At 34.6% G+C, this 10,602-nt stretch overlaps 1 protein-coding gene across 1 annotated transcript in view; it reads left to right on the top strand.

Annotated features, from left to right (window-relative positions):
• Positions 1 to 5,472: 5,472 nt before the first annotated feature.
• Positions 5,473 to 10,602, top strand: part of tmem106a (transmembrane protein 106A) — a 15,180-nt gene continuing 10,050 nt past the window's right edge. Inside the window, exon 1 of the mRNA XM_062055174.1 lies at positions 5,473 to 5,620. The gene's annotated coding sequence lies outside the window, so the exon portion shown is untranslated. The remainder of the gene's footprint in view (positions 5,621 to 10,602) is intronic.

Genomic DNA, 10,602 nt, shown 5'->3' with positions numbered 1-10,602 from the left:
CTCCAGCTGGAGTAGTACCAGGCTTCATCACTACTTGGTTGTTAGTCCTCCAGCTGGAGTAGTACCAGGCTTCATCACTACTTGGTTGTTAGAGTCCTCCAGCTGGAGTAGTACCAGGCTTCATCACTACTTGGTTGTTAGTCCTCCAGCTGGAGTAGTACCAGGCTTCATCACTACTTGGTTGTTAGTCCTCCAGCTGGAGTAGTACCAGGCTTCATCACTACTTGGTTGTTAGTCCTCCAGCTGGAGTAGTACCAGGCTTCATCACTACTTGGTTGTTAGTCCTCCAGCTGGAGTAGTACCAGGCTTCATCACTACTTGGTTGTTAGAGTCCTCCAGCTGGAGTAGTACCAGGCTTCATCACTACTTGGTTGTTAGTCCTCCAGCTGGAGTAGTACCAGGCTTCATCACTACTTGGTTGTTAGAGTCCTCCAGCTGGAGTAGTACCAGGCATCATCACTACTTGGTTGTTAGTCCTCCAGCTGGAGTAGTACCAGGCTTCATCACTACTTGGTTGTTAGAGTCCTCCAGCTGGAGTAGTACCAGGCTTCATCACTACTTGGTTGTTAGAGTCCTCCAGCTGGAGTAGTACCAGGCATCATCACTACTTGGTTGTTAGTCCTTCAGCTGGAGTAGTACCAGGCTTCATCACTACTTGGTTGTTAGAGTCCTCCAGCTGGAGTAGTACCAGGCATCATCACTACTTGGTTGTTAGTCCTTCAGCTGGAGTAGTACCAGGCTTCATCACTACTTGGTTATTAGTCCTCCAGCTGGAGTAGTACCAGGCTTCATCACTACTTGGTTGTTAGAGTCCTCCAGCTGGAGTAGTACCAGGCTTCATCACTACTTGGTTGTTAGTCCTCCAGCTGGAGTAGTACCAGGCTTCATCACTACTTGGTTGTTAGTCCTCCAGCTGGAGTAGTACCAGGCTTCATCACTACTTGGTTGTTAGTCCTCCAGCTGGAGTAGTACCAGGCTTCATCACTACTTGGTTGTTAGAGTCCTCCAGCTGGAGTAGTACCAGGCTTCATCACTACTTGGTTGTTAGAGTCCTCCAGCTGGAGTAGTACCAGGCTTCATCACTACTTGGTTGTTAGTCCTCCAGCTGGAGTAGTACCAGGCTTCATCACTACTTGGTTGTTAGTCCTCCAGCTGGAGTAATACCAGGCTTCATCACTACTTGGTTGTTAGAGTCCTCCAGCTGGAGTAGTACCAGGCTTCATCACTACTTGGTTGTTAGTCCTCCAGCTGGAGTAGTACCAGGCTTCATCACTACTTGGTTGTTAGAGTCCTCCAGCTGGAGTAGTACCAGGCTTCATCACTACTTGGTTGTTAGTCCTCCAGCTGGAGTAGTACCAGGCTTCATCACTACTTGGTTGTTAGTCCTCCAGCTGGAGTAGTACCAGGCTTCATCACTACTTGGTTGTTAGAGTCCTCCAGCTGGAGTAGTACCAGGCTTCATCACTACTTGGTTGTTAGTCCTCCAGCTGGAGTAGTACCAGGCTTCATCACTACTTGGTTGTTAGTCCTCCAGCTGGAGTAGTACCAGGCTTCATCACTACTTGGTTGTTAGAGTCCTCCAGCTGGAGTAGTACCAGGCTTCATCACTACTTGGTTGTTAGTCTTGCATCAGTGTGGGCGTCTTCTCCACATCTTCACTCATTCATCAGCCAAGTTGTTGATGTCTCTTCTTGGCCTTTCAAGTGACTCTAAGCAGTTTCCTTGAAGGAGGATTTGAGTGGAAGCTTCTTCTGGTCGCTGAATAAAACAAAGTTCCAATGTAAGAATGAGATCAAATTTATTAGATTAAAAGTCCAAAACTGCGATATATGGAATGGATGAGATCAAATGTCTTGATTATGAAATATATAGAAATAAAGTGTAGAAAGTCCAACGTGATGAGATAACCATTTATGAGAGAAGTCATGATTGAGATAAAAACATGATTGTGAGATAAGAAAATGATGAGATAAAGTCAAAATTGTGAATTAGAATATTATTACATTATAAATGATTGGAAATGATGTAAAGTCATAATTATGAGATGAATAGAAATTGTGTTAAAAGTCAAAATTATGAGATACAAAGTCAAAATTGTGAAATAATAAAAGTCGAAATTCAGATACAAATTCTAAATGATGAGGTAAGTCATGATTGAGATAAACACATCAAAAGTTATGAGATAAACTGCTGAAATTATTAGATACAAATTTGTAATATGAAAAGTCACGATTGAGATAAAACATAAGTATGACATAAAAAGTCGAAATTATAAAATCAAAATTCGAAATTATGACAAAATGCTGAAATTATGAGATACAAATTATGAGAAATCATGATTGAGATTAAAAAAAATAAGTATGAAATTAAAAAATGATGACATCAAAATTCGAAATGACAAGAAGTCATGATTGAGTTAAAAAAGAAAACAACGTCATAAGTATGAGATAAAAACATCGAAATTATTGGATGAAATGTTGAAATGATAAGAAATCACGATTGAGATTAAAAAATCCTGTCAAGTATGGGATAAAAACAACATTATTAGATTTAAAAAATTTAAATTGTAAAATAAATCGAAATTATGAGATTGGAGTCATAATTATGAGATAAATGTCATTATGAGACAAGAAGTCGAATTATGAGAAGTCATGATTATGAGATACAAAGTATACCAAGTTGAGTTTATGAGCATCATTTTGACTTTCCATTAAATAAAAAGTCAAAATTGTGACACAAAAAGTCTAAATTATGAGATGTAAATATGACTTCTCATAATTTTGACTTTTTATTGTAAACAATACATAATTATATCTCATAATTACGGCTTTTGATCTCACAATTTCAAATTATGTTTTACTTGTTATTTCATAATGATGACTTATCTCATGATGACTTGTTATCTCATCATGATGACTTCTCTCATCATGATGACTTATCTCATCATGATGACTTGTTATCTCATCATGATGACTTATCTCATCATGATGACTTGTTATCTCATCATGATGACTTGTCTCATCATAATGACTTGTTATCTCATCATGATGACTTGTTATCTCATCATAATGACTTGTTATCTCATCATGATGAGTTATCTCATGATGACTTGTTATCTCATCATGATGACTTATCTCATCATGATGACTTGTTATCTCATAATGATGACTTATCTCATCATGATGACTTGTTATCTCATCATGATGACTTATCTCATCATGATGACTTGTTATCTTATCTCATAATGATGATTTATCTCATAATGATGACTTATCTCATCATGATGACTTGTTATCTCATAATGATGACTTATCTCATCATGATGACTTGTTATCTCATCATGATGACTTATCTCATCATGATGACTTGTTATCTTATCTCATAATGATGATTTATCTCATAATGATGACTTATCTCATCATGATGACTTGTTATCTCATAATGATGACTTATCTCATAATGATGACTTGTTATCTCATAATGATGACTTATCTCATAATGATGACTTATCTCATAATGATGACTTATCTCATCATGATGACTTGTTATCTCATAATGATGATTTATCTCATAATGATGACTTATCTCATCATGATGACTTGTTATCTCATCATGATGACTTGTTATCTCATCATGATGTCTTGTTATCTCATAATGATGATTTATCTCATCATGATGACTTATCTCATCATGATGACTTGTTATCTCATAATGATGATTTATCTCATAATGATGACTTATCTCATCATGATGACTTATCTCATCATGATCACTTGTTATCTCATAATGATGATTTATCTCATCATGATGACTTGTTATCTCATAATGATGACTTGTTATCTCATACTGATGATTTATCTCATAATGATGACTTATCTCATCATGATGACTTGTTATCTCATCATGATAACTTGTTATCTCATCATGACGACTTGTTATCTCATAATGATGACTTGTTATCTCATAATGATGACTTATCTCATCATGATGACTTGTTATCTCATCATGATAACTTGTTATCTCATCATGACTTGTTATCTCATCATTATAACTTGTTATCTCATAATGATGACTTATCTCATCATGATGACTTATCTCATCATGATGAATTATCTCATAATGATGACTTATCTCATCATGATGCCTTGTTATCTCATCATGATGACTTGTTATCTTATAATAATGATGACTTATCTCATCATGATGACTTGTTATCTCATCATGATGACTTGTTATCTCATAATGATGACTTATCTCATCATGATGACTTGTTATCTCATGATGACTTGTTATCTCATAATGATGACTTGTTATCTCATGATGACTTGTTATCTCATAATGATGACTTATCTCATCATGATGACTTGTTATCTCATCATGATGACTTGTTATCTCATAATGATGACTTGTTATCTCATAATGATGACTTGTTATCTCATAATGATGACTTATCTCATCATGATGACTTGTTATCTCATGATGCCTTGTTATCTCATAATGATGACTTATCTCATCATGATGACTTGTTATCTCATAATGATGACTTATCTCATAATGATGACTTATCTCATCATGATGACTTATCTCATCATGATGCCTTGTTATCTCATAATGATGACTTGTTATCTCATAATGATGACTTATCTCATCATGATGACTTATCTCATAATGATGCCTTGTTATCTCATCATGATGACTTGTTATCTCATAATGATGACTTATCTCATCATGATGACTTATCTCATCATGATTCCTTGTTATCTCATAATGATGACTTGTTATCTCATAATGATGACTTATCTCATCATGATGACTTATCTCATAATGATGCCTTGTTATCTCATCATGATGACTTGTTATCTCATAATGATGACTTATCTCATCATGATGCCTTGTTATCTCATAATGATGACTTGTTATCTCATCATGATGCCTTGTTATCTCATAATGATGACTTACAATTGGGGTGTGACTGAAAAGGGCTCTAAAAATTCAGTGCAAAGCCGACTTCCGGTCAATTCAGCGACCAGAAGCAGCCAATGAGGGGTCAAGTTTGCAGTCACGTGACACGAATACAATGACAACGAATTATTCTACACCGAATTTTAACTCTTATTCTAGTAAAAGTGGATTTTTAAACATACACTATTTGCGTGCATTTTTTTTAAATTTCAACGACGTTCAAACGCAAACAGTTGATTTACTAAGTTCCGAGTCCAAAAAGGCTTTCGTAATAAAGACACACATTGTTTGGAAAACATCTGCTGAATTGTCACTTATCTCTGCTGTAGATCCTGAAAATAAACAATTTGCACAGAGCTTGTCTTCTCTCTTTAAAGCAATTATTATTATTATTGTGCAAGAACTGCGCAACGTTGCATGAAAATAAACACATTTGTATTCTATGACTTAGACAGCAGCAGTACACCCACTCGGCCGCTAAGGGGCAGTATAACTGACCTGTCATCTTAAGAAGGCGGAAGTGTGTTTGTTTTCTTCAACAGGAAACAACTTTTATTTCTAAGTGTGCACCGACCGGAAGTCCTTAGCTGCAGGTCCTCTTCTTCAGGAGCGCCTATGCTGATAAAAGCCTCGACTTCCAGCTCTTGACGGACAAGAGGTGAGTTATTTTACCTCGTTAAATAAACTCCAAAAGAGGTTATTTGGAAGCGCTAATAAGCGAGCTTCGTCATCGATGGCGTCCACAGACCAAGCGAAATAGGCCCAACAAATGTATCGACACATTCATATTGAGAATTTCACCCAAGTTAATTGTATAAGTATGTATATATTTATATATATAAGTGTGTAGAGACGACTTCCGGTAAGTGGCGGAGTGATATGGAAAGCGACTAGGCTTGTCATTCGGTCGCACACCAGGGTGTGCAGGCCAGGGTCCGGTGGGAAACATGTATTCCTCAAATATTCAAAACATGAATCACAATCATAATGTGTTTAAATTATTATTATCATTATTATTAGGCTAATTATTTGGTATTTACTTGTTTATGTACGGAGCCCCTAAAGCAGGGGTCACCAACGCGGTGCCCGCGGGCAGCAGGTAGCCCGTAAGGACCAGATGAGTAGCCCGCTGGCCTGTTCTAAAAATAGCTCAAATAGCAGCACTTACCAGTGAGCTGCCTCTATTTTTTACATTTTATTTATTTACTAGCAAGCTGGTCTCGCTTTGCTCGACATTTTTAATTCTAAGAGAGACAAAACTCAAATAGAATTTGAAAATCCAAGAAAATATTTGAAAGACTTGGTCTTCACTAACTGACAAAGAAACAGATAACAGATTTGGTGTCCAGTTCAAAGTGTGACATGATTTATTTAAAAAATTGAGAGTTGACTATTGTATTTTACACGAGTTATTATTTGTACAAACATGGTGCAAAGTAATTCATGATTTGTTCAAAAATGTTAGTGGCTAGTTAGTTAAAATGGGATATTGTGATTTCACAAGACTGTCTTAGAAGTGATCATTTGAAAATGTTCAATTTGAAAAATGTGCATAAAGTGTTGCATATTGATATTTATCTGTTTCTATATATATTTATTGTGAGAAATCATTAAGATGATCAGTGTTTCCACAAAGATAAATATCATTAATTATTAATAATAACATAGAGTTAAAGGTAAATTGAGCAAATTGGCTATTTCTGGCAATTTATTGAATTGTGTATCAAACTGGTAGCCCTTCGCATTAATCACTACCCAAGAAGTAGCTCTTGCTTTCAAAAAGGTTGGTGACCCCTGCTCTAAAGAGACATGGGGGAATTTAAAAAAAAAAAGTTTTTGTTTTTTTTGTTTACACATGTATCTCGAAACTTTTTATAAAGTTATCCAAAAAAATATATATAATTAAAAAAAAATTTTTTTTAGACATCTGTGCGCACGAAAAACTTTTTACAAAGTTATAAAAAAAACCATAATTTTTTTGTTGTATTTTTTAAAGACACGTATATCGTGCGCACGAGATACATGTCTAAAAAAAAAAAAAAAAAAAATTTTTTTTTTTTTTTTTATAACTTTATAAAAAGTTTCTCGTGCGCACGACAAACTTTCTCGTGTGCACGAGATACATGTCCAGAAAAAATAAATACAAAAATTAAAAATTCCCCCATGTCCCTTTAGGGCAGGGGTGTCCAAACTTTTTCTACTAAGGGCCGCATACGGAAAAATGAAAGCCTGCGGGGCCATTTTGATAGTTTTCATTTTCAAATCATAACAAAATATATGGATTTTGTTTGTTTTTTTACCTTTAGGGCTCCCGGGGACCATAAAGTGTCTAAGTCATTAAAATGTTAAAACAAGTCAAATTATTATTATTTTTTAAATTATTTAACGCTTACAGTAAATCTCTACAGTATATCAACTCCAGGTTGATATAACATTTAAAAAACCAAAAAGGTTGTATGCCTTTTCTGTCAAGACAACTTTGTGTTTTATGATAAAAGTGAAATATGCAGTATTTCCCCCACTGCCCAAAACATTCAGAAAGCAATGTTTGATGTGAAGTAATTAGAGCCTTAAAAAGATCAATAATGCAGGACACCATTGATATTCATTCATTGTTATTTTTGAGTAATCACAGCAAAAAGAGAAATAAAGTCCCATTAAATATATTTAGGATACAAAAGGTGCCCCACTCATAAAGTAATACATTTTTATTAGTTGTTTTTTTTACTTTCAACACTTAAGTTACGAGATCAACTTCAGATATATCTGTCCATTTTACGTTTCAACTATTATTTTGTTTGTTTTATGCTCTTTTGTCAAAGAAAACATTGATGTTTTTGTATGGCAACCACACAATATATGCGATATTTTACACATAAAACATTTTAAAGTGAAATAATTGGAGCCTTGAATAGGTCAATAATTCATTATAACATTGATTTTTTTTTTTTTAAATTTAAGCAATGGCAAAAAAAAGAAAAAGAAAAAATAGCTCAAATAGCAGCACTTACCAGTGAGCTGCCTCTTATTTTTTAAATGTTATTTATTTACTAGCAAGCTGGTCTCGCTTTGCCCGACATTTTTAATTCTAAGAGAGACAAAACTCAAATGGAATTTGAAAATCCAAGAAAATATTTTAAAGACTTGGTCTTCACTTGTTTAAATAAATTCATAATTTTTTTTACTTTGCTTCTTATAATTTTAAGAAAGACAATTTTAGAGAAAAAATACAACCTTAAAAATGATTTTAGGATTTTTAAACATATATATACCTTTTTACCTTTTAAATTCCTTCCTCTTCTTTCCTGACAATTTAAATCAATGTTCAAGTAAATTTATTTTTTTTATTGTAAAGAATAATAAATACATTTTAATTTAATTCTTCATTTTAGCTTCTGTTTTTTCGACGAAGAATATTTGTGAAATATTTCTTCAAACTTATCATGTTTAAAATTCAAAAAAATTATTCTGGCAAATCTGTAGAATCAAATTTAAATCTTATTTCAAAGTCTTTTGAATTTCTTTTCAAATTTTTGTTCTGGAAAATCTAGAAGAAATAATGATTTGTCTTTGTTAGAAATATAGCTTGGTCCAATTTGTTATATATTCTAACAAAGTGCAGATTGGATTTTAACCTATTTAAAACATGTCATCAAAATTCTAAAATTAATCTTAATCAGGAAAAATTACTAATGATGTTCCATAAATTCTTTTTTTAATTTTTTCAAAAAGATTCGAATTAGCTAGTTTTTTCTCTTCTTTTTTTCGGTTGAATTTTGAATTTTAAAGAGTCGAAATTGAAGATAAACTATGTTTCAAAATGTAATTGTCATTTTTTTCGTGTTTTCTCCTCTTTTAAACCGTTCAATTAAGTGTAAATATCATTAATTATTAATAATAACATAGAGTTAAAGGTAAATTGAGCAAATTGGCTATTTCTGGCAATTTATTTAAGTGTGTATCAAACTGGTAGCCCTTCGCATTAATCACTACCCAAGAAGTAGCTCTTGCTTTCAAAAAGGTTGGTGACCCCTGATCTAGATTATTGATAATAGCAGTAAATAAGACCAGTAGATGAATCATTATATATAATAACAATATTAAGTATAGAAAACTAGGTATTTTATAAATAATCAATCAATGTTTATTCATATAGCCCTAAATCCCAAGTGTCTCAAAGGGCTGCACAAGCCACAACGACAGAGCCCACATAAGGGCAAGGAAAAACTCACCCCAGAGGGGCGTCGATGTGAATGACTATGAGAAGCCTTAGAGAGGACCGCATATGTTGGTAAACATGGGGTGGAAGTAAATAAGTTTCACTTCCCACTTATTTTTGGGTACAAAAAAACCAACCATTTATTTGTTTCTATTCCTGTTAAAGGAGCCATGTGTAATCATTTCATGTCAAGTCATCATTTTATGGCCCTGACGCGTCAAAAGGCATTCCTAAATCTTCTTCTTTTCCAAGATAACTGATAAGAGTGGTTTAGCCGGGATATGATCCTTTCAAAATGACATTTACAGCCCCGAAATATTGTTTTCATTTCGATGCCCCGCCCCTCCACCGTTTGACCAATTAGAAAGTCAGTGAGTGTGTCACATCCAGGTTGCCATCTTGGTCTGGCTACTGCCACTGGTAAAGTTACTAAACATGTCAGACCTTAGTCCAGGGGTCGGCAACCCGCGGCTCTGGAGCCGCATGCGGCTCTTTGACCACTCTGATGCGGCTCAGCTGCATACTTGCCGACCCTCCCGGTTTTCCCAGTATACTTAACGACCCACCCCGATTTTCCCAGGAGACTGCCTCTCCTAGAAATCTCCCAGGGCAAATATTATCCTATTTTCACTGTAATGACTTAATCAAGGGCGTGCCCTAATGGCACTGCATTAATTGTCCTCTATAGCATTTACAAACAGCGTGCCAGCCCGGCCACATGTTATATGTTGCTTTTACTTGCACACGTAGGAGACAGCAAAGCATACTTGCTCAACAGCCACACAGCTTACACTGACGGTAGTCGTACAAAAACAACTTTAACACTGTTACGTTACAAATAAGCGCCACACTGTGAACCCACACCAAAAAAGAATGACAAAAACATTTCTGGAGAACATCCGCACCGTAACACAACACAACAAATACCCAGAATCCCATGCAGCCCTAACTCTTCCAGTCTACATTATACACCCCCGCTACCACCGAACCGAAGAATTATATATTATTTAATGATTTCAATATTTTATGACTGATAAAAGATCCCACACAGGTTCATGATATACATAATTAACTAATACACAATATAATATCATAAATCAATACATAATTAAAACATGAAATAATTAATTAAAACAGGAAATAACTAAATAGATATTGAAATAAATAAATAGCTAAATATCACTGAACAGTAAAAAAGTAATAATTTAACAATGAATTGTATTTAGTCCCATTTAACCCTCCGTGCTATGAGTAGTTGTACAATATCAGCATTGTGTAATAGAATCTAACAATTATTATTATTATTATTATTATGAGTATGTATGTAGAGTGTCCGCCCTGAGATGGGTAGGTTGTGAGTTCAAACCCCGGCCCCAGTCATACCAAAGACTATAAAAATGGGAGCCATTAGTGAAGTTATA

Source organism: Entelurus aequoreus, linkage group LG08 (genome assembly GCF_033978785.1).
Source record: "Entelurus aequoreus isolate RoL-2023_Sb linkage group LG08, RoL_Eaeq_v1.1, whole genome shotgun sequence".
NCBI classification, from domain to species: domain Eukaryota; kingdom Metazoa; phylum Chordata; class Actinopteri; order Syngnathiformes; family Syngnathidae; genus Entelurus; species Entelurus aequoreus.
The sequence above is the reverse complement of the archived record's forward strand: the minus strand, read 5'-3'. Positions and strand labels throughout refer to the sequence as shown.